We start from the raw sequence: 21,409 nt of genomic DNA on the forward strand, positions 1-21,409 counted from the left end.
TTTATAGCAGGAATTACACACCAAAAATTGTCCCCAGCTGAAAACCTCCCCTCCCACGGCCACTCTCTGTGGACCCAAGTTTATACATCATATTTCTGCCCCAAAGTAACCCATAATGGAGCACTGTATTCTGGCTTCAATGTACCATTATCTTATTAATCTACAATTCCTCATTAAATATAGCCGGGATACAGAGTACTCCATGTTTCAGGCAGCAGAAACCTAGTTACCACATTTCCTCCATTGCCCAGCTGATGAAAAAGTGTAAGTGAAAAACGGAAAGTAATTGAATCTCTGTGCCCTTGTTAAAACTGCAGCTGTTGATGGCGAGGAAGTGTGTGAATTCTTGTGTCATGGTGCAAGCCTGTCACATATGCCAGCTATCAGCACTCTACTGTATGTGTGGTCTGAAATAGCACCCTATACCCCTATATAGTGGACTACTTTTGACCAGGGCCCTATGCACAAGCAGTGCACTATAAAGCAAATAGGGTGTCATTTGGGATGCAGCCTTGGCCTGTAGAGTATGGCTGTATGTATGTATGAACTAACAGCTCAGCAGCAAACCTGCCGGGCCAAAAGACAAACAGACAGACAGAGAGGGGTTTGTGCATTACATCACCATTTTATTAGGAACAGTCATAGGTCTCTGGTGACACCAACATGCAGCATTTGTTAAAGGGGCAATCTACATCCATAGACTATAACATAAATGCAGTCAGTCCTTGCATCCATAGCTCGGTCTATGAAATTGAGAATAGTTACATTTCTCCAGGCCCATCCCTCAGCTGTTTACTAAAACAGTGACTTTGTAGCTTTGTTGTTGTCTGAATCCCAGATTGCCTCTTAAATACTAAGTCTGAAAGAAGAGAAAAACTCATACCTGGGTCTTCGACTCCAGCAGGGTCTTGAACTTTTATATTCAGATTTTATATTTATTTAATGAAAGACAGAGCCAAATCCATTTGTCGTAAACACACAGGGGGAATAGAAACATTAAATGTTCACAGCTCTTGCCAAGACTAACGTCCTTGGCTCAATCATCGACAGTGCCAGTTGGTCTGTTCTGTGGTTAAACTACCCAGGAGCCTAATCGGGACTCTGTCTGCATCCAAAATGGCACCCTATTCCCTACATAGTGCACTATATAGTGAATAAGGTGCCATTTGAGATGCAATCTCTGATATCATTCAGTCAAAGTGTATAGAGCCGTCAAAGTCAGCCTCCTCACAGCAGACGGACTGCTCCCAGGAGGAGCACCAGCAGTGCAGCAGATAAATCACTCCCTCAGCATCTACAGTATCAACAGCTACTACAGAGCTTAGACGTTACAGGTTGCGTACACACACACACACACAGAACACACACACACTACAAAGCTTCTATGTTAAAGATCAGTGTCTCCAGGAGGAGCCAGGGGGCACAGTAAGTGCATAGACTTCATAATTGTTATCATTACTATAACTATGTATGACTGTTGTGCATCCCAAATGGCACCCTATTCCCTACCGTATGTAGTGCACTACTTGTGACCAGAGCCCATCAAAGGTAGTGCACTGTGTAGGGAATAGGGTGCCATTTGAGTTGCAAGGTTTGTCTGCATCTGGCAGACACCTTGGACAAGCATTTCAGTGAATGAAAAAGCCTAGCACAATGTAGAGAGAGAGAGGATAGGAATTGCTATGACTGCCAAGGGCCAAATGTCAGTGAATAAGCTGAACAGGAAATACTCAATACAGGAAACGTCATGTCCCTGTTGTAGCCAATCAGCAGAAGAGTTGATTATTAATCCTGGCATATACAAATAATTAATTGGGTTGATCAAATATAATTCAGTTATGTCTCTAGAGTCTCATGTTGAGTACATCTCATACCATGTCTCATACCATCATATGAATCATAGGGTGCCAAACAAAAAAAGCCCCCAAAACAAGTGCAGTGCAGTGTATGGTTAACACACATAGAAGCACACCAACACCTTTCATTGAATGATTTCCTTTTCATTCTCTACTTAAACTTTGTGGAATTAGCAGCAGCATCAAGCTAAGGATCACCATGACAACTCTCCCCCCAAAATAATGGCTTTAGCAAAGAGCAGCGGAGAAACCAAAACATCCCTCACATACCTGCAGTGCATATTACATACACAAACAACTGGAGCCAGGTTCACCGGGAGAGTTTACCCATTCAGTCAGTAGGGGATCTGAACAAGACAAGGATAGATAGCTCTCTTTTATAATCACTCTGTGTTTGTGATTTTACAAACATTCACTGCTATGTTGATGTTGGACTGGACCTGCTCACCGTGGAGATCTCAGAGTCAGCATGGAGTCAGCATGGTCTCCCAGTAGCTGGAGTTGTGGCTTCCTCTCACAATCTGCTGTGTTACAGAATGTAGACTTGATCCCAAGGAACTTCCTGACCTCATCCTCTCAACCATCATCCATCATGGTTATCTTATAATGCCTCCAGAACCATCATCCACTGCTACTTCTCAACCTGTGCATTTAAACTGTCACAGTGCTGGAAACTCTGTATTCTGCCTCGTGACACAGCACATCCTCCTCCCTAGGAAGACTCACAATGCTTTAAGTGAGATTTACAGTCGCTGTTCGATGACATCTTTATGCTGTGCAGAGACTCGACTGATAGCCACAGCCGTGTGTGTTTCTTACATGGAGGATGTCAGGGGAAACAAGCAAAGTGATCCAGGGACAGCTGTATCTGGGACAGCTGTATCTGTAAGTGTGTGCGCACAGTGCTTGCGTGTGTGTGTGTGTGTGTGTGCGTGCATGCATACGTGCGTGCGTCCGTGTGAGTATGCAGCCAGGGACCTCTTCATCGTGTGTATGTGTGGCTTGTAGGAGAGTGGCGTGACCTTTGTGCCCGCAGTTTGTGTTTTCAGGGGGAGGGAAGGCAGAGAAAGGGAGGGGGGATTCGACCCCGGGTGGAAGGCCAGGAAGTCAGGGAGGTCCACTTGGCCATGAAATTAAAAAGCAAATGGAATTGGATCCAAGGTAAATAAACCCAGAGAAATGCCTTGACTCCATATGAACGGACAGTCCTAGCTGGTGATTATTGAATTGTGTTGATTGTTTCCTGGCTCTCTGACTTCAGGCTGAGACGAGCCCCCGTCTAGTGTCCTAGAAAAGTGCATAGAATTAGAGCTTGCACAGGAGATGTTTTGTCTAAACCTACATTAAAACTCCATAATACACACACTTTGACAAACATAAAAAAAATGTATACCTCTTCTTACTTTTGTGTCCACCAATGAATGTCTATGGCAGATGAGTTGAGCAAAGTAGCACTCTATCAGACACATACAGTATGTGGTGCTTTTTTGGACTACAGTGAAACACCCAAACTCCTGATCCTTAAAGCCTCTCCACTTCCAGCCAACCATGGCAGTGCAATCGCTGTTGCATCCAACCCAATCCCTACATCCCTACACAAACACCAGGAAGTCCCGTGCTCTCAGGAGATATCCTCCACCCTTCAACACAAGGAAAGACAAACAGATACCCTATTTAGAGCACTACTTTTGATCAGGTACACATAGGGCTCTGGTCCAAAGTAGTGCACTATAGGGAATAGGGTGCAATTAGGGACTGACTGAGGTTTTGGGTTGTCTTTTTAGTCTAATCTGGCAGCCTAGGTTTAGCTAAATGTAAAACACTAATATCATGAGTTCATTGACATCAGTACTACAGCCTACAATTCTGCCATTTTATGTATACTATACTGACTTTTTTGTAGAATATATTATATAGGCAACAAATTAGTCTATTCCCCCTCTAGGTGCTATAGGTGTGTCAAAAACAGCAAATCTCACCAAGACCCTCACAGAAGGTCAAATAAAAGCTGTCATTCCCTACCGCTCACCAATCTCAGCTACTGGTTGGTTCATTTTGGTGAATCAATTCTCAATGGCTTTTATCCTTTAAAGGTTGTTGTCTGTTGACTAGGTATGTTGGGTATGTTGACTGGGTACCCGTCTGACAGACAAATAGACGTGCCATGGCTGGGAGAGGTCAATTGAACAACAGCAGACCAGAAGATTTAGACAAGGTGTGCGTAGTTTTACTAGTGCACTATATAGTGAATAGTGCCATTTGGGATGTAACCAAGAACTGCACAAATGTACCAGCCAGTATTTCACTCCTGCTCATCTCTGTTTCTGACTCCCTCAAACAGCCAGCCAGTATTTCACTCCTGCTCATCTCTGTTTCTGACTCCCTCAAACAGCCAGCCAGTATTTCACTCCTGCTCATCTCTGTTTCTGACTCCCTCAAACAGCCAGCCAGTATTTCACTCCTGCTCATCTCTGTTTCTCCATCTCTCCCTCCCTGGGTCTCCAGTGAGTCTGCGAGCCAACTGGTATGGAAAAGGTTACGTTTGCCTGCTGCAGCCTGGCCTTAAATGGTAAGCGGGGCCAATGTAAGCAACAGGCCTTTCCTCAGAGAGCCTCGGAGCAAATTTGGTCCTCAGGAGGAGGTGGTTGACTTTCTTTTTTGCTCTGAGACCACACTATCCCTCCCGCCTGCTCTGTGGCGGGTTTCCATACCAACAGAGGCCATGGCCAATCAGGTCTCTATAGCTACAAAATACTGTAGCTATAGCATAGTGAGTGTCTGTGGATTGGAATATAGACTTCATATGCCTCCAGCTGTGTTTGAGGTTACGATGCCACTCAAGCCTATCTGCTTTTATTAAAGCAGCCTAAGAATGAATGGTGACATTCAACCACTTCAGAACAGCTACCACATTCATTTTAATTAAAAGTGACAAACCAATTATCAAAATAGCGGTAAATCAACACAAAATGGATGAGCAGTGCACACAGTACACTTACATAGTCCTATTTGCACTGTAACTAACCTTAGATATAATATGAGGACATTGATGAGTAAATGTGTGAAAATGAGTGACCACTTAAGCCTGTAATCTATGCACAGAGGGATATGAGACCAGTGATCTAACAGGAAATGTCAACAATACTGCAAAAGGCTCTTTGCTGAACAAAGATGGCTGTCTTATCTCCTCTGTCAAAGCTACATGATCGTACCTCAAAGCTACTCAAGAGGATGACGCAGAGAAGTTAAAAATGTACATCAGAGCTGTATTAAACCATGTATGACCCTTCAAGGCAAGGCGTTGATGTTTTAAAAAGGCCTATACCATATGTTGTGATGAACTTGACTAGATGATTTTTCAACATAATTGTCAAAGCATTGTAAAACAGTCATGGAATACGACAGTAACAACTCAACTGAAAAGCAAATCAATGACAGCCAGAGTCAATGGAAATCAGCCTGAATCCTTCCAGTCCACATCTTTTGCTCATTACTGCAGCGATCTGATACTGCCATTTGCACTCCGCTCGGACGCAGCCTCGTTGCACATGCCACAGGAATATTTATTCACAAATTCCCACTCCAAACATAAGTAGTCAGAGAGCTGCCCCCCTCTCACTGGTTGGTCAGACTTCAGGTTGGTTTTCCCTGCAGTCCAACAGATAGCTTCAAAGAGCAGGGTCACATCCCGAATGGCACCATATCCCCTACAAAGTGCACTACTGTTTTACAAGAACCCTATGGGCTATAGCACTAACTAGGGAATAAGGTGACATTTGAGACATTGCTCTGTTCTTAGAAGTCCCGCAACTCTGATTTCCTGAACAGCGGAGAGCCCATAGGCCTCTGGTCAATAGTAGTGCACTTTGTAGGGAATAGGGTGCCATTTGGGACACACAACAGGTATCCCTGCAGGCCTCAGGGGGTCCATACTGAGAGGCTGTGAGGGACGGAAAGAATGTATCAGCAGATACATACATTACTCCGATTCCAGCTTAATGTGTAGAGTGGCTGTAGCTGCACTCCACTCCAACAAGATGGGAAAAATGAAAGAAGAGTAAAACGAGTCTTAGGATTTTCACAGATCTCATTGCTTTTGGAAGATATGCGAGAAATTACCAGCCAGCTTCACATGAAAGAAAATTGCATGGGAAACATATCACCGTTGTATGAAAGATGTGGATCAGGGGGAGCTTAAAGCAGCAATCAGCAGTTGAAACAATAACAAAGTGTACTCCCCGCCCCTGTTACATTAAAAAGCTGAGGTATAGGGCTGGAGAAATGTAACCACTCTCAAATTCATAGACAGAGCTATGGATGCAAGGACTGACCATCCATGATATACAACTTATAGTTTTAACCATGTTTAGAGACTATATCATGTTTGTTTACATTTACTTTGTTTTCAAACATTGGAGTAAAACAGGCGTATATTTTGGGTTCTGATGGGTTACGACAGTTGAACTAAGCTCATGAGGCATTTATAAGTTATATTCTTCAATGTGTACATATAAGTCCAAAAATGTATGTAGCAACTGCAGATTGCTCCTTTAAGAGGAGTGGAAGGCAGGCGAGGCTGTCGCCACAATGAGGAGAGGAGTGGAAGGCAGGCGAGGCTGTCGCCACAATGAGGAGAGGAGTGGAAGGCAGGCGAGGCTGTCGCCACAATGAGGAGAGGAGTGGAAGGCAGGCGAGGCTGTCGCCACAATGAGGAGAGGAGTGGAAGGCAGGCGAGGCTGTCGCCACAATGAGGAGAGGAGTGGAAGGCTGGCGAGGCTGTCGCCACAATGAGGAGAGGAGTGGAAGGCAGGCGAGGCTATCGCCACAATGAGGAGAGGAGTGGAAGGCAGGCGAGGCTGTCGCCACAATGAGGAGAGGAGTGGAAGGCAGGCGAGGCTGTCGCCACAATGAGGAGAGGAGTGGAAGGCAGGCGAGGCTATCGCCACAATGAGGAGAGGAGTGGAAGGCAGGCGAGGCTGTCGCCATAATGAGGAGAGGAGTGGAAGGCAGGCGAGGCTGTCGCCACAATGAGGAGAGGAGTGGAAGGCAGGCGAGGCTATCGCCACAATGAGGAGAGGAGTGGAAGGCAGGCGAGGCTGTCGCCACAATGAGGAGAGGAGGGGAAGGCAGGCGAGGCTATCGCCACAATGAGGAGAGGAGTGGAAGGCAGGCGAGGCTGTCGCCACAATGAGGAGAGGAGTGGAAGGCAGGCGAGGCTGTCGCCACAATGAGGAGAGGAGTGGAAGGCAGGCGAGGCTATCGCCACAATGAGGAGAGGAGTGGAAGGCAGGCGAGGCTGTCGCCATAATGAGGAGAGGAGTGGAAGGCAGGCGAGGCTGTCGCCACAATGAGGAGAGGAGTGGAAGGCAGGCGAGGCTATCGCCACAATGAGGAGAGGAGTGGAAGGCAGGCGAGGCTGTCGCCATAATGAGGAGAGGAGTGGAAGGCAGGCGAGGCTGTCGCCATAATGAGGAGAGGAGTGGAAGGCAGGCGAGGCTATCGCCACAATGAGGAGAGGAGTGGAAGGCAGGCGAGGCTGTCGCCATAATGAGGAGAGGAGTGGAAGGCAGGCGAGGCTGTCGCCACAATGAGGAGAGGAGTGGAAGGCAGGCGAGGCTGTCGCCACAATGAGGAGAGGAGTGGAAGGCAGGCGAGGCTGTCGCCACAATGAGGAGAGGAGTGGAAGGCAGGCGAGGCTGTCGCCACAATGAGGAGAGGAGTGGAAGGCAGGCGAGGCTGTCGCCACAATGAGGAGAGGAGTGGAAGGCAGGCGAGGCTATCGCCACAATGAGGAGAGGAGTGGAAGGCAGGCGAGGCTGTCGCCACAATGAGGAGAGGAGTGGAAGGCAGGCGAGGCTGTCGCCACAATGAGGAGAGGAGTTGAAGGCAGGCGAGGCTGTCGCCATAATGAGGAGAGGAGTGGAAGGCAGGCGAGGCTGTCGCCATAATGAGGAGAGGAGTGGAAGGCAGGCGAGGCTGTCGCCACAATGAGGAGAGGAGTGGAAGGCAGGCGAGGCTGTCGCCATAATGAGGAGAGGAGTGGAAGGCAGGCGAGGCTGTCGCCATAATGAGGAGAGGAGTGGAAGGCAGGCGAGGCTGTCGCCACAATGAGGAGAGGAGTGGAAGGCAGGCGAGGCTGTCGCCATAATGAGGAGAGGAGTGGAAGGCAGGCGAGGCTGTCGCCATAATGAGGAGAGGAGTGGAAGGCAGGCGAGGCTGTCGCCATAATGAGGAGAGGAGTGGAAGGCAGGCGAGGCTGTCGCCACAATGAGGAGAGGAGTGGAAGGCAGGCGAGGCTGTCGCCATAATGAGGAGAGGAGTGGAAGGCAGGCGAGGCTGTCGCCACAATGAGGAGAGGAGTGGAAGGCAGGCGAGGCTGTCGCCACAATGAGGAGAGGAGTGGAAGGCAGGCGAGGCTGTCGCCACAATGAGGAGAGGAGTGGAAGGCAGGCGAGGCTGTCGCCACAATGAGGAGAGGAGTGGAAGGCAGGCGAGGCTGTCGCCACAATGAGGAGAGGAGTGGAAGGCAGGCGAGGCTGTCGCCACAATGAGGAGAGGAGTGGAAGGCAGGCGAGGCTGTCGCCACAATGAGGAGAGGAGTGGAAGGCAGGCGAGGCTATCGCCACAATGAGGAGAGGAGTGGAAGGCAGGCGAGGCTGTCGCCACAATGAGGAGAGGAGTGGAAGGCAGGCGAGGCTGTCGCCACAATGAGGAGAGGAGTGGAAGGCAGGCGAGGCTATCGCCACAATGAGGAGAGGAGTGGAAGGCAGGCGAGGCTGTCGCCATAATGAGGAGAGGAGTGGAAGGCAGGCGAGGCTGTCGCCACAATGAGGAGAGGAGTGGAAGGCAGGCGAGGCTATCGCCACAATGAGGAGAGGAGTGGAAGGCAGGCGAGGCTGTCGCCACAATGAGGAGAGGAGTGGAAGGCAGGCGAGGCTATCGCCACAATGAGGAGAGGAGTGGAAGGCAGGCGAGGCTGTCGCCACAATGAGGAGAGGAGTGGAAGGCAGGCGAGGCTGTCGCCACAATGAGGAGAGGAGTGGAAGGCAGGCGAGGCTATCGCCACAATGAGGAGAGGAGTGGAAGGCAGGCGAGGCTGTCGCCATAATGAGGAGAGGAGTGGAAGGCAGGCGAGGCTGTCGCCACAATGAGGAGAGGAGTGGAAGGCAGGCGAGGCTATCGCCACAATGAGGAGAGGAGTGGAAGGCAGGCGAGGCTGTCGCCATAATGAGGAGAGGAGTGGAAGGCAGGCGAGGCTGTCGCCATAATGAGGAGAGGAGTGGAAGGCAGGCGAGGCTATCGCCACAATGAGGAGAGGAGTGGAAGGCAGGCGAGGCTGTCGCCATAATGAGGAGAGGAGTGGAAGGCAGGCGAGGCTGTCGCCACAATGAGGAGAGGAGTGGAAGGCAGGCGAGGCTGTCGCCACAATGAGGAGAGGAGTGGAAGGCAGGCGAGGCTGTCGCCACAATGAGGAGAGGAGTGGAAGGCAGGCGAGGCTGTCGCCACAATGAGGAGAGGAGTGGAAGGCAGGCGAGGCTGTCGCCACAATGAGGAGAGGAGTGGAAGGCAGGCGAGGCTATCGCCACAATGAGGAGAGGAGTGGAAGGCAGGCGAGGCTGTCGCCACAATGAGGAGAGGAGTGGAAGGCAGGCGAGGCTGTCGCCACAATGAGGAGAGGAGTGGAAGGCAGGCGAGGCTGTCGCCATAATGAGGAGAGGAGTGGAAGGCAGGCGAGGCTGTCGCCATAATGAGGAGAGGAGTGGAAGGCAGGCGAGGCTGTCGCCACAATGAGGAGAGGAGTGGAAGGCAGGCGAGGCTGTCGCCATAATGAGGAGAGGAGTGGAAGGCAGGCGAGGCTGTCGCCATAATGAGGAGAGGAGTGGAAGGCAGGCGAGGCTGTCGCCACAATGAGGAGAGGAGTGGAAGGCAGGCGAGGCTGTCGCCATAATGAGGAGAGGAGTGGAAGGCAGGCGAGGCTGTCGCCATAATGAGGAGAGGAGTGGAAGGCAGGCGAGGCTGTCGCCATAATGAGGAGAGGAGTGGAAGGCAGGCGAGGCTGTCGCCACAATGAGGAGAGGAGTGGAAGGCAGGCGAGGCTGTCGCCATAATGAGGAGAGGAGTGGAAGGCAGGCGAGGCTGTCGCCACAATGAGGAGAGGAGTGGAAGGCAGGCGAGGCTGTCGCCACAATGAGGAGAGGAGTGGAAGGCAGGCGAGGCTGTCGCCACAATGAGGAGAGGAGTGGAAGGCAGGCGAGGCTGTCGCCATAATGAGGAGAGGAGTGGAAGGCAGGCGAGGCTGTCGCCACAATGAGGAGAGGAGTGGAAGGCAGGCGAGGCTGTCGCCATAATGAGGAGAGGAGTGGAAGGCAGGCGAGGCTGTCGCCACAATGAGGAGAGGAGTGGAAGGCAGGCGAGGCTGTCGCCACAATGAGGAGAGGAGTGGAAGGCAGGCGAGGCTGTCGCCATAATGAGGAGAGGAGTGGAAGGCAGGCGAGGCTGTCGCCACAATGAGGAGAGGAGTGCTCTTGATCTGTTCGTTGTGTAACCTACTTTTGGTATTTAACCTACTTTTGGTATTTACTTCCAGCATTAGTATCACCATTCCAGCTAGACAAACAGGCTGGTGTTTTCTTCGGCCTCTCTGGGTTTTAACAAATGGCCTCAATACAGACACAAAATTAAACAGACAACGTTATCACTAATAATGATGATAAAATGAGACACAATCAACAACCTTTGCAATTAGTTGCCATTGTTTTTTAAACTAAGATACAGAACAGAAACATCTACTCTTACTAGGCTGATTGAAAAACTGTTCAGGGTGAAATTGGCGCCTGCTCTATAGTTTAGTCAACCACAGCAACACTAATATATTTGTCTATGCAAGACGAGTTAACATGTTCATTTTCAATGCTTTCAGTGCTTATAAGGCTTTTCATTATAACACAGCTGCGCAGAATGAATTTACCATCAGGCTTAATGGTCGTGACAGGCCATCCTGCAGTCTGCCGGGGTCCTTGAAGTAGGAAAAGTCTTTCCTGCTGCTCTGCTCTGCTTTGCGCACGCACTCACACACACACACACGCACGCACACTCACACGCACGCACTCACTCACACACACACACGCACGCACGCACACACACATGCGCACGCACACACACACACACACAAACACGCACACACACAGCTATTAATGAGAGTAGATTTCACAGCCCCCTAGGTCCTAGCACAGCCAGTCCATACTTAAGTCTGAAGGTAAAAAAAGTCCCACACTACTCTTCCTTTGAGCGCTGACATAAGTTTTTGACAGTGGCAGTAAATTTTGTTCCCAGACGTGCTGGGATGCAGAGGAACAGAGAGGAGCAGTGTGTGTGTGCAAAGCAGAGCAGCAGAAAAGCCTTTCTCTGTGTGTGTGTGTGTGCGCGTGTGTGTGAAGCAGAGCAGCAGAAAAGCCTTTCTCTGTGTGTGTGCGTGCGTGCGTGTCTCTGTGTGTGTGTGTGTGTGTGTGTGTGTGTGTCATGGAGTAGATCTCAGCATGACCGTTCACCAAGCCCTGGTTCAGGCACAAAGACCCAATAGACACATTTCATCAACTATTCAAATTCAAATTTCCACTCACTTAGACCCAACTGCGAATGTTTTCCTCGTTTAGTGAAAGGCAAAGCAAAGACAGGTTAGTTATGAGATCATGGATGAGCTAATCTGTGTGTGCATACTCTCACGTCCTGCTCAGAGGCACCCAAACATAAAGGTGACAGGAGACAGAGCGACGACACTGGTTGCAGGCTCACAAAGGCCTGAACAGGCAGCCTCTATTCACATGGCTTTATTTAAAACCACCATGTGGTTTCCACTAGTGGCCCTGGCCTGAGTTGGAACATGACAAACCATTCACACGGGACAACGCTCAGAGAACGCCAACGCCACTCACAATGTCAAGGCATATAGGCAATAAAACGCTTAATATAAAAAGCCTTAACAAAAGGCTTTAAGGGTCTATAATTTATGGCCTGCTCAAAAGGCATCTCTCATGTATTGTTACTCACATAGGGCCGATGCTTTAATCCACAAGTCTTTAGAGAACTTGTAATCTGTTCACAGTTACACTTTGTGTTCTTTACAATGATAGATAAAGGCAAGCAAGCGTATAGTGATAAAGATAAGCAAGCGTCTTCTGCACATCTATCACTCCAGTGTTAATTGCTAAATTGTAATTATTTCGCCACTATGGCCTATTTATTGCCTTACCTCCCTAATCTTACTACATTTGCACACACTGTATATAGACTTTTCTACTGTGTTATTGACTGTACGTTTGTTTATTCCATGTGTAACTCTGTGTTGTTTGTGTCGCACTGCTTTGCTCTATCTTGGCCAGGTCGCAGTTGTAAATTAGAACTTGTTCTCAACTGACCTACCAGGTTAAATAAAGGTGAACTTTTTTTACCGTCCTGTAGGTTTTAACTCCAACCCTGTTCCTGGAGAGCTACCGTCCTGTAGGTTTTAACTCCAACCCTGTTCCTGGAGAGCTACCGTCCTGTAGGTTTTAACTCCAACCCTGTTCCTGGAGAGCTACCCTCCTGTAGGTTTTAACTCAATCCTGTTCCTGGAGAGATACCCTCCTGTAGGTTTTAACTCAATTCTGTTCCTGGAGAGATACCCTCCTGTAGGTTTTAACTCAATCCTGTTCCTGGAGAGATACCCTCCTGTAGGTTTTAACTCAATCCTGTTCCTGGAGAGATACCATCCTGTAGGTTTTAACTCAATCCTGTTCCTGGAGAGATACCCTCCTGTAGGTTTTTGCTACAACCACAGTTGCAATGTACCCGATTCAGCTTTTCAACCAGCTAATTATTAGAATTGAGTGTGCTAGATTAGGGTTGAAGCGAAAACCTACAGGACGGTATCTCTCCAGGAACAGGATTGAGTTAAAACCTACAGGACGGTATCTCTCCAGGAACAGGGTTGGAGTTAAAACCTACAGGATGGTAACTCTCCAGGAACAGGGTTGGAGAGCCCTGATCTATCTGAAGTGATGTTATTTCCAATGTTGTTTCTCAGTTTAGTTTAGACAGTGATTAAAGAGTTGGCCAGCCAGCGCAGAAACAGAATGGCACCTAGACTGGTTACACAAATGTTTGTCTGTGTCAAAAAGTTAAAGTGTGGCATCTGCTCTTGTCTGCCTGCCTTCTCCAAACATTTTTAACACAACATTTCTCCAGTGTCTACTAACTTGCTGTTTTTGGCTCAACCTCTCCTTCCTGCTCCGAGCACCTTCAGTTCAGTCCAACATCTGCTACTGGAATTAGAGAGAGAGAGAAATAAGTAATGTCATGGAACATTTATCTGTCATCCTAAACCTGCATCATGGCTGCTTCTGAAATGGCACCCTATTCCCTATGAAGTGCACTACTTTTGACCAGGGCCCATAGAGCTCTGGTCAAATGTAGTGCACTATGTATGGAATACGTTGCCATTTGGGACACAAGCCATGACCTTAGATATTTAAAATATGTATGGTTGTGTGGATGTTAATTGTCCAATGGGAAGCAATACAATCCCATCCAATGTATTCAAGTAAAAATAAATAAACATACAACAATAGCATAATTTATTTTTTTAAAGCTCATAAATGCACTCACTTTAAATGGCAACACTTATCTACACCGGGTTGTAGAAAGAAAAATAAAGAAATAAACATATAGCCAAGTGTCAGCTTGGGTCAGAACACACCTTTATTTAAACCCTGTCAACGCTGTCCCCTCCGGCCCTCCCTCTGACCCTAGCCCCTCCTCAGTGTGTAATGGAACAATGGCCCGCTGTGTGTCTCTGTTATGAGGAGCGAGCCTGGGAGAATGCTGCACAGCCTCCACCACCGCTGCTAGCATCCAGGCCATGGAGCGAGGGGGCGAAGGGTTCTGAGTCCCAAATCGCACCCTCTTTTGACCAGCCCTATAGGAGAGCCCTATGGGACCAGGTCAAAAAAAAGTGCACTATATAGGGAATAGGTTGCCATTTAGGACGGAACCGGGGTGTGTGGGAACGCAGCCTCAGCTCGCCTGTCGACTTGTGAAAGGCCACTGCTTTGCCCAATTTGCAATTCAGATTCCGTTTGGGCTTTGGGAGGGAATCAATGGCCGCGAATCAGGGCTGCTGATGGCAAATGTCATTCCCATTTTGATTCTTGACCCCCTTTTGAACTCTGCCGTCCCCCTGAAAACTCCCCTGCTATTGTCTACCAAGGCGCTACCGGCTTTCTGTTTCACTTCTTCTTTTGGCAAATGTCCCACATTAACAAAGAAAATATATAATGAATCTCAAATGGCACACTATTCCCTATATAGTGCACTCCTTTTGACCAGAGCACTATGGGGCAATGTAGGGAATAGGGTGCCATTTGGAACACATCCCAACAGTTCAGGGGCCTTTTCAGTTCAGGAGCAGTAATTGTCATTCACATTCAGCAGGTTGAAATATGTCACGATAAGAAAGAGAAAAAAGAACCATAGGAAATTCCCAACCTGTTAAGAAAAGTGGGCTATGTTAACTATCGCGGTCATTATCATTACCACTCTAATTTGTCAGTAAGCCATTTAGCGAGCCCTGCTAAATAAATAGATAGGTAACCAAGCAGGAGCAGGGCTGATTTGGCTGGTAGAGAAAGAATGGGCCTTTCACACAACATTTCTCCTGAAACGCAAATAAAAGGTCAAAATGGACAGGAGCTAAATCCCACTCTTCCTCCTCTACACTACACAAGCATTTTCTCTGTCTGAGACACACACACAAATAATTCAACCCAGCTTTTAGTAATATAAACATGTGTGATATACAGTAAGCTACTTCCCAACAAACATCAATGAAAAGCTAAAAACAATGAAACTAGCTAACATAGTGCTTTCTGAAAAAGGCGCTGTTTCTAAGACCTACAGCTTTCTCACAACGTGCCAGTTATATTCAGAAATGTACTGCAGTCTAGTTTGTGCATAAGAGAAAGTATCAGTTAGATGAACCAAGCACCTCACTACCTCTCTGGAGCTCCTACTGTAGGTCCATAGAGACACAAACCAGTAAGCTGGTATAAGAGTGTAGGCACCAAGCCCTGAAAAGTAACAGTATAGTGAGCTGGGAAAGGAGTGTGGGATAGAGAGGGGCTTCACAGAAAGCGGCAGACATGAGTCCAGGCCACCCATGAGAACATGGTGAACACTGGTTATCACATTATCCATTCCCTTTTTCAGAATGAAGCAAAGCAAGCCTCTGAAACTCTGGACATCCTCAACACCACTGGCTGTAGCAGGCCACTCCAGAGTCTAGGGGCGCATCCCAAATAGCATCCTATTCCCTTTAAAGTGCACTTCTTTTGACCAAGGCCCATAGGCCATTTGGGATACAACCTATAGGGTGGTTCGTTCGTGGCCTAATGACATGTCTGTAGACATTTAGAAGGCGACAAGTGTCGCTGGTCAAAACTACATTTAATTTATATACAGGTGGAAAGTCTGTAGACCGTATCTGCGACTGTCGGTTTCTTTGTTGTACAGACATGAAAAAGTGAATGTCTCTGCGACTGTCGCAATGTCCTTTGTCGTGGTTACTGGCCTGCTACAGCAACAAGACCAAATCTATCTGTGACAAGACTGTGCAGGAGTTCTAAAATTCTCAGATAAAATGACCTACTTTTATTTCATCACACTCACAACCTTAAGCTATTTTAAATAATGATGTGGTTGTGGTGGATTTATTTTCCAGTAATAATGAATACAAAGTATCTAAAGGTTAAGACATCAGCTATACTCTGGTCATTATTTGAGCTGACTAGCTAGCTAGCTAAGAAAATAGCAATGAACCAAAACATTGCTTAGAAAATTGCTTTTAGTTGCCTGGCTTGCTAGGTTGACATTTATTAAATTCATCTTTAAACTGATGGGTTTATTGGCGTTAAAATAAAGCAAGTATGTTATTTGTAGCACAGAGCTGCTGATGTGTTTATACTTTTTCGTGACAACAACGACAAGTTTGATGTCGGATGACAATAGAATGTTCATGATGTCACTGCGACAACTGTCTACAGACATGTCGACAGACCTACTGTAAACGGCAGGGTGGCCTAGTGGTTAGAGCGTTGGACTAGTAACCGAAAGGTTGCAAGTTCATAATCCCTGAGCTGACAAGGTACAAATCTGTCGTTCTGCCCCTGAACAGGCAGTTAACCCACTGTTCCTAGGCCTTCATTGAAAATAAGAATTTGTTCTTAACTGACTTGCCTAGTTAAATAAAGGATTAAAAAAATATATAATTAAACCAGCCTTAAGTCTTTCCCGAGTGCTGGGTGTCCAACAAGTTACACCATTGCAAGGTGGGTGTGTAAAAAAATGTGTAGATAAAGTTATATTGTACATGATTAGATAACATTACTTATTTTTTTCCTGAGTTTCTTTGAATTCTAAACACAAACAAGGTATATTTGATTTTTCAGTGGTATAAAACTACTGGGCTGTACAGACACTGGGGGAAGATTTATTTGCTTAGCTAGGAGTTTATATATATGAAAGGCTATATCAACAGGTTCTGTCATTGTTATTTCAGCACAGTTTAATTTGAATGTCCTTTCTCACCATGGAAACCAAGCTTTCCCAAGGATCCATTACAGTACATGGCCTAAGCTACTTTATTTTAATTTCAAACAGTTTAGATTCATTCCTTCTAAATCCCCAGAATTAGGTCTCTTGGACAGAATCTAATCAATAAAACCATGGTCTGGGACCTGGGCTTCTCAGTATATTAATATGTTATAATATTCAAATTAATGATTTTAATAGATGCCTGGCGAGGATCATCATTTAACTGTGCTGTGTTAAATCATTATAGAAAATATTATTAGTTTAAACTTTAAATTCCAACCTAGTAATCACAAGTAAATGTTCCCGTTTACTCAAAGAATAAAGCATATCTAAGCACTGTCGGGCCACAAAGTCCACATCTTAGATGTGCCATCTCATAGAGGGTGATGGTGGTACACATAAGCTGTGTCTCAAATGGCACAATATTCCCTATATAGTGCAATACTTTTGATCATGGCCCGTAGGCCACTAGAGTATATAGGGAATAAGGTGCCATTTTGGACACAACAAGCAACACCCTGGTGAGAGTTGTGCTGTGGCTTGAAAAGCTGTTACCACCAGGAAGGAACTTTCTTTGCATCATTCCACTGCTTCATTATCATATTATTTTCCGGTGTTGGAGTCATTTCATGTTTTCCTTTGTTTACTTAAGTTACTCTCAAAGCAGTGCCTATAAAGCAGCAGAGAATTGGTATGGTATTTTTAAATACCCTTTAGCATCTATAACAGCAGGTTAGATTGAATTATACTGAACAAAAATATAAAACGCAACATGCAACAATTTAAAGGTTTTTACTGAGTTACAGGTTCATATGAGGAAATAAGGAAATTGAAATATATTCATTAGGCCCTTATCTATGGATTTCACATGACTAGTCAGAGGTGCAGCCAAGGGTGGGCCTCAGAGGGCATAGGCCCACCCACTTGGCAGCCAGGCCCAGGCCCAGCCAATCAGAATTATTTTTTCCCACACAAAAGAGCTTTATTAGACAGAAATACTCCTCAGCACAAAACTCTACATTTTAAAGGGGGTTTTTATTGTCCACAGCACAAGGCACACCTGTGTAATGATCATGCTGTTTAATCTGCTTCTTAATATGCCAAACCTGTCAGTTGGATGAAATATCTTGGCAAAGGAGAAATGCTCACTAACAGAGATGTACTGTAAACAAATTTGTGCTCAACATTTTAGAGAAATAAGCTTGGAGTGTATGGAACATTTCTGAGATTTTTTATTTCAGCTCATGAGACATGGGACCAACACTTTGCATGTTGCGTTTATATTTTTGTTCAGTGTATATGTCTATATCAATCAGCAGACAGACCTGTAGCTGAGTCCAGGCTATCGTCGAAAATGTATAAATATGAAATAAAAATCATCCTTAAATCTATACTTACCTTGTCAGTTCTCCCTCTTTCTCCATCATGGTTACTGTTTCTGAGTGAGGTACAGTAACTCATTATACAGTCAGCTTGTCATACCCATAAAGTTTGAGTTAGCGTTAAGTGATAAGAGAGATTGGGACTTTACTGAGTAGCAGTGTCAAAATGCTTCTGCAGTAAATAGCTCACATACTTTCCTTGGCGAACTCTTAATGCTACTGTGCTGCTGGTGTAACTCAATTAAGACAACATCTTTCTCAAATTCTACGCTTCAAATTGAGCATTTCCCCAGATATTCCAGGAAGGGAGAATAGTATGGACTATTCAGTGACATCCATGTAATTTAGGCCTTGTGCATTGGGATCATGTGAGTGTTTGAATATGGGGTGGAACAAATCCAAATTGAAGCAAGGGGGGGGGGGTCATATCTCGGATGAGAGCACTAAAACCTGAAGCATTTGTCAAGCACACTGACATAATGGCCCTTTGTGACCTCTCTAACAGGCGAATCACACTGGAGCCAGCAAGACAGCAGTTAAAGCATCAGTCTAGTAGGACAGACAAGGATAAATCAAGAATAGCATTTGAGAACCCTGCTAGAGGACAGGACACAGTCTTCATCCCAAATGGCTCCCTATTCCCTATATAGTGTATTATTTATTTTTTTACCAGAACCCTAGTGGACAAAATAGGGAATAGGATGCCATTTGGGAAGCAACACTACTACCACAAAGAGAAAGCCACTGTCCTCATCCATGATGACCAATGCAACAAATTAGCAAATTCCATAAATTGTGTAGCAGCCAAAATATACTAGTATTGTTGTATCGCTATTCGTGCCATCAAATTAGAGTAAAATATTCACACATTTTCACTCCAGACACCAAAGTGTAAAATTTGTGTTTGTTTAAGGTTTTAAATGGTGCTTTGTGTTCGATGGTGCGGATAACAAAAATAGCCCTGTTGGTAAGTGACAGCGATTCGTGTGTGGCTCATTTCTATGGCACATAGTGACTATGTCTGCAAACCCATGTGGCACCCTATTGCCTAGATAGTGAATTACATTTGAACCAGGGCCCATAGGGCTCTGATCAAGTAGTGCACAATGTAGTGAATAGGGTGCAATTTGGGATGTAGCCTGAGGCTGGCTTGTTCACAGGAAACTGGTAGTTCTCCCGGGCTTTCTCTGGTCCAGAATGAGGGAATACTGCAAGTCTGGAAAAACAACCCCCTGAATTGATCCAAACAGCCAAAAATAATATGGTCACTGGGAACCTTGGCTGGCCTCCAATGCTAACAATTAAATGGAGCAATGTGTTAAAAAGCATACAGCAGGAGAGGTGGCCCATCAAAGGCCCATCGATTTACAGTGACGTGAGCTCAGTTTTAAGGGAATATAAATATAAATATATAGCACAGGAGGTTGGTGGCACCTTAATTGGGGAGGACAGGCTTGTGGCTGAAGGCTGGATTGGAATTAGTGGAATTCGCTCCGTTCCAGATGTTATTATGAGCCATCCTCCCCTCAGCAGCCTCCACTGATATATAGTCCCAGTCAATATTTTGGACACACCTACTCCTTCAAGGATTTTTCTTTATTTTTACTATTTTCTACATTGTAGAATAATAGCGAAGACATCAAAACTATGGAAGAACACATATGGAATCATGTAGTAACCCCAAAAAATGTTAAACAAATCAAAATATATTTTAGATTTTAGATTCTTCAAAGTAGTCACCCTTTACTTTGATTACAGCTTTGCACACTCTTGGCATTCTCTCAACCAGCATCACCTGGAATGCTTTTCCAACAGTCTTGAAGGAGTTTCCACATATGTTGAGCACCTGTTGGCTGCTTTTCCTTCACCCTGCGGTCCAACTCATCCCAAACCATCTCAATTGGGTTGAGGTCAGGTGATTGTGGAGGCCAAGTCATCTGATGCAGCACTCCATCACTCTCCTTCTTAATCAAATAGCCCTTACACAACCTGGAGGTGTGCTGGGTCATTGTCCTGGGTCATTGTCCTGTTGAAAAACAAATGATAGTCCCACTAAGCGCAAATCAGATGGGATGGATGGCGTATAGTTGCAGAATGCTGTAGTAGCCATGCTGGTTAAGTGTGCCTTGAATTCTAAATAAATCACAGACAGTGTCACCAGCAAAGGACTACCACACCATCACACCTCCTCCTCCATTCTTCACAGTGGGAACCACACATGAGGAGATCATCCGTTCACCTACTCTGCGGCTCACAAAAACACAGCGGTTGGAACCAAACATGTCAAATTTGGACTCATCAGACGAAAGGACAGACTTCCACCGGTCTAATGTCCACTGCTAATTTTCTTGGCCCAAGCAAGTCTCTTCTTCTTATTGGTGTCCTTTAGTAGTGGTTTCTTTGCAGCAATTCGATCATGAAGGCCTGATTCACAAGGTCTCCTCTGAACAGTTGATGTTGAGATGTGTCTGTTACTTGAACTCTGCAATTTCTGAGGCTGGTAACTCTAATGAACTTATCCTATGCAGCAGAGGAAACTCTGGGTCCGGATTGACTGACCTTCATGTCTTAAAGTAATGATGGACTGCCATTTCTCTTTGCTTACTTGAGCTGCCATAATATGGACTTGGTCTTTTACCAAATAGGGCTACCTTCTGTATACCACCCTACCTTGTCACAACACAACTGATTGGCTCAAACGCATTGAGAAGGAAAGAAATTCCACAAATTAACTTATAACAAGGCACACCTGTTAATTGAAATGCATTCCAGGTGACTACCTCATGAAGCTGGTTGAGAGAATGCCAAGAGTGTGCAAAGCTGTCATCAAGGCAAAGGGAGGCTATTTGAAGAAACTCAAATATAAAACATATTTGGATTTGTTTAAGACTTTTTTGGTTAACAAATTGATTCAAACTAAAAATGATGCATCATCAAGAGATAGCCATGCATGTTACATGAGAAGTAAGAGGATGCCTTGTTTCGAGGTCTTTTAAGTATGGGAAAATGTATGTAAAATAATACAATAATCTCTTCTCGGTTTAGTGAAGAACCTTCACATGTCTCAATGCTGCACGAAGAAAAATATTTTTTGTGTAGATCATTGACGATAAATGACGATTAAATCCATTTTAATCCCACTTTGTAACACAATACAATGTGAAGAAATCTAAGGGTGGTGAATACATTGAGTAGTGTCAATGTCAGAGGCTGTGCCAGTGCCAGATGGGTCTGTAGACTGGTGTTGGTGAGATACAGTATACAGGATCCTCTCTCCAGGTGTCTCTGTGTGTGTCTCAAAATGCACCCTATTCCCGATGTAATGCACTACTTTTGGCCATGACCCTGGTCAAAAGTAGGCCACTATATAGGGAATAGGGTGCCATTTAGGACTGACTGAGTACAGACATCTGTCTGGCTCCCAAGGCAACCAGCAGAACATGGAGACATGCCCAATGAAATATGCATGAAACACAAGCATGATACAGTGTCTTCGGAAAGTATTCAGACCCTTTGACTTTTTCTACCTTTTGTTACGTTACAGCC

At 45.9% G+C, this 21,409-nt stretch overlaps 1 long non-coding RNA gene across 1 annotated transcript; it reads right to left on the minus strand.

Annotated features, from left to right (window-relative positions):
• Positions 1-609: 609 nt before the first annotated feature.
• Positions 610-3,541, minus strand: LOC118944850. The gene is made up of 2 exons (XR_005040229.1): positions 2,305-3,541; positions 610-2,203 (listed from the first exon to the last, which is right to left on the minus strand). It is a non-coding gene; the product is annotated as an uncharacterized LOC118944850 (long non-coding RNA).
• Positions 3,542-21,409: the final 17,868 nt, after the last annotated feature.

The sequence above is a fragment of the Oncorhynchus mykiss genome, chromosome 28, assembly GCF_013265735.2.
Source record: "Oncorhynchus mykiss isolate Arlee chromosome 28, USDA_OmykA_1.1, whole genome shotgun sequence".
In the NCBI taxonomy this organism is placed as follows: Eukaryota; Metazoa; Chordata; class Actinopteri; order Salmoniformes; family Salmonidae; genus Oncorhynchus; species Oncorhynchus mykiss.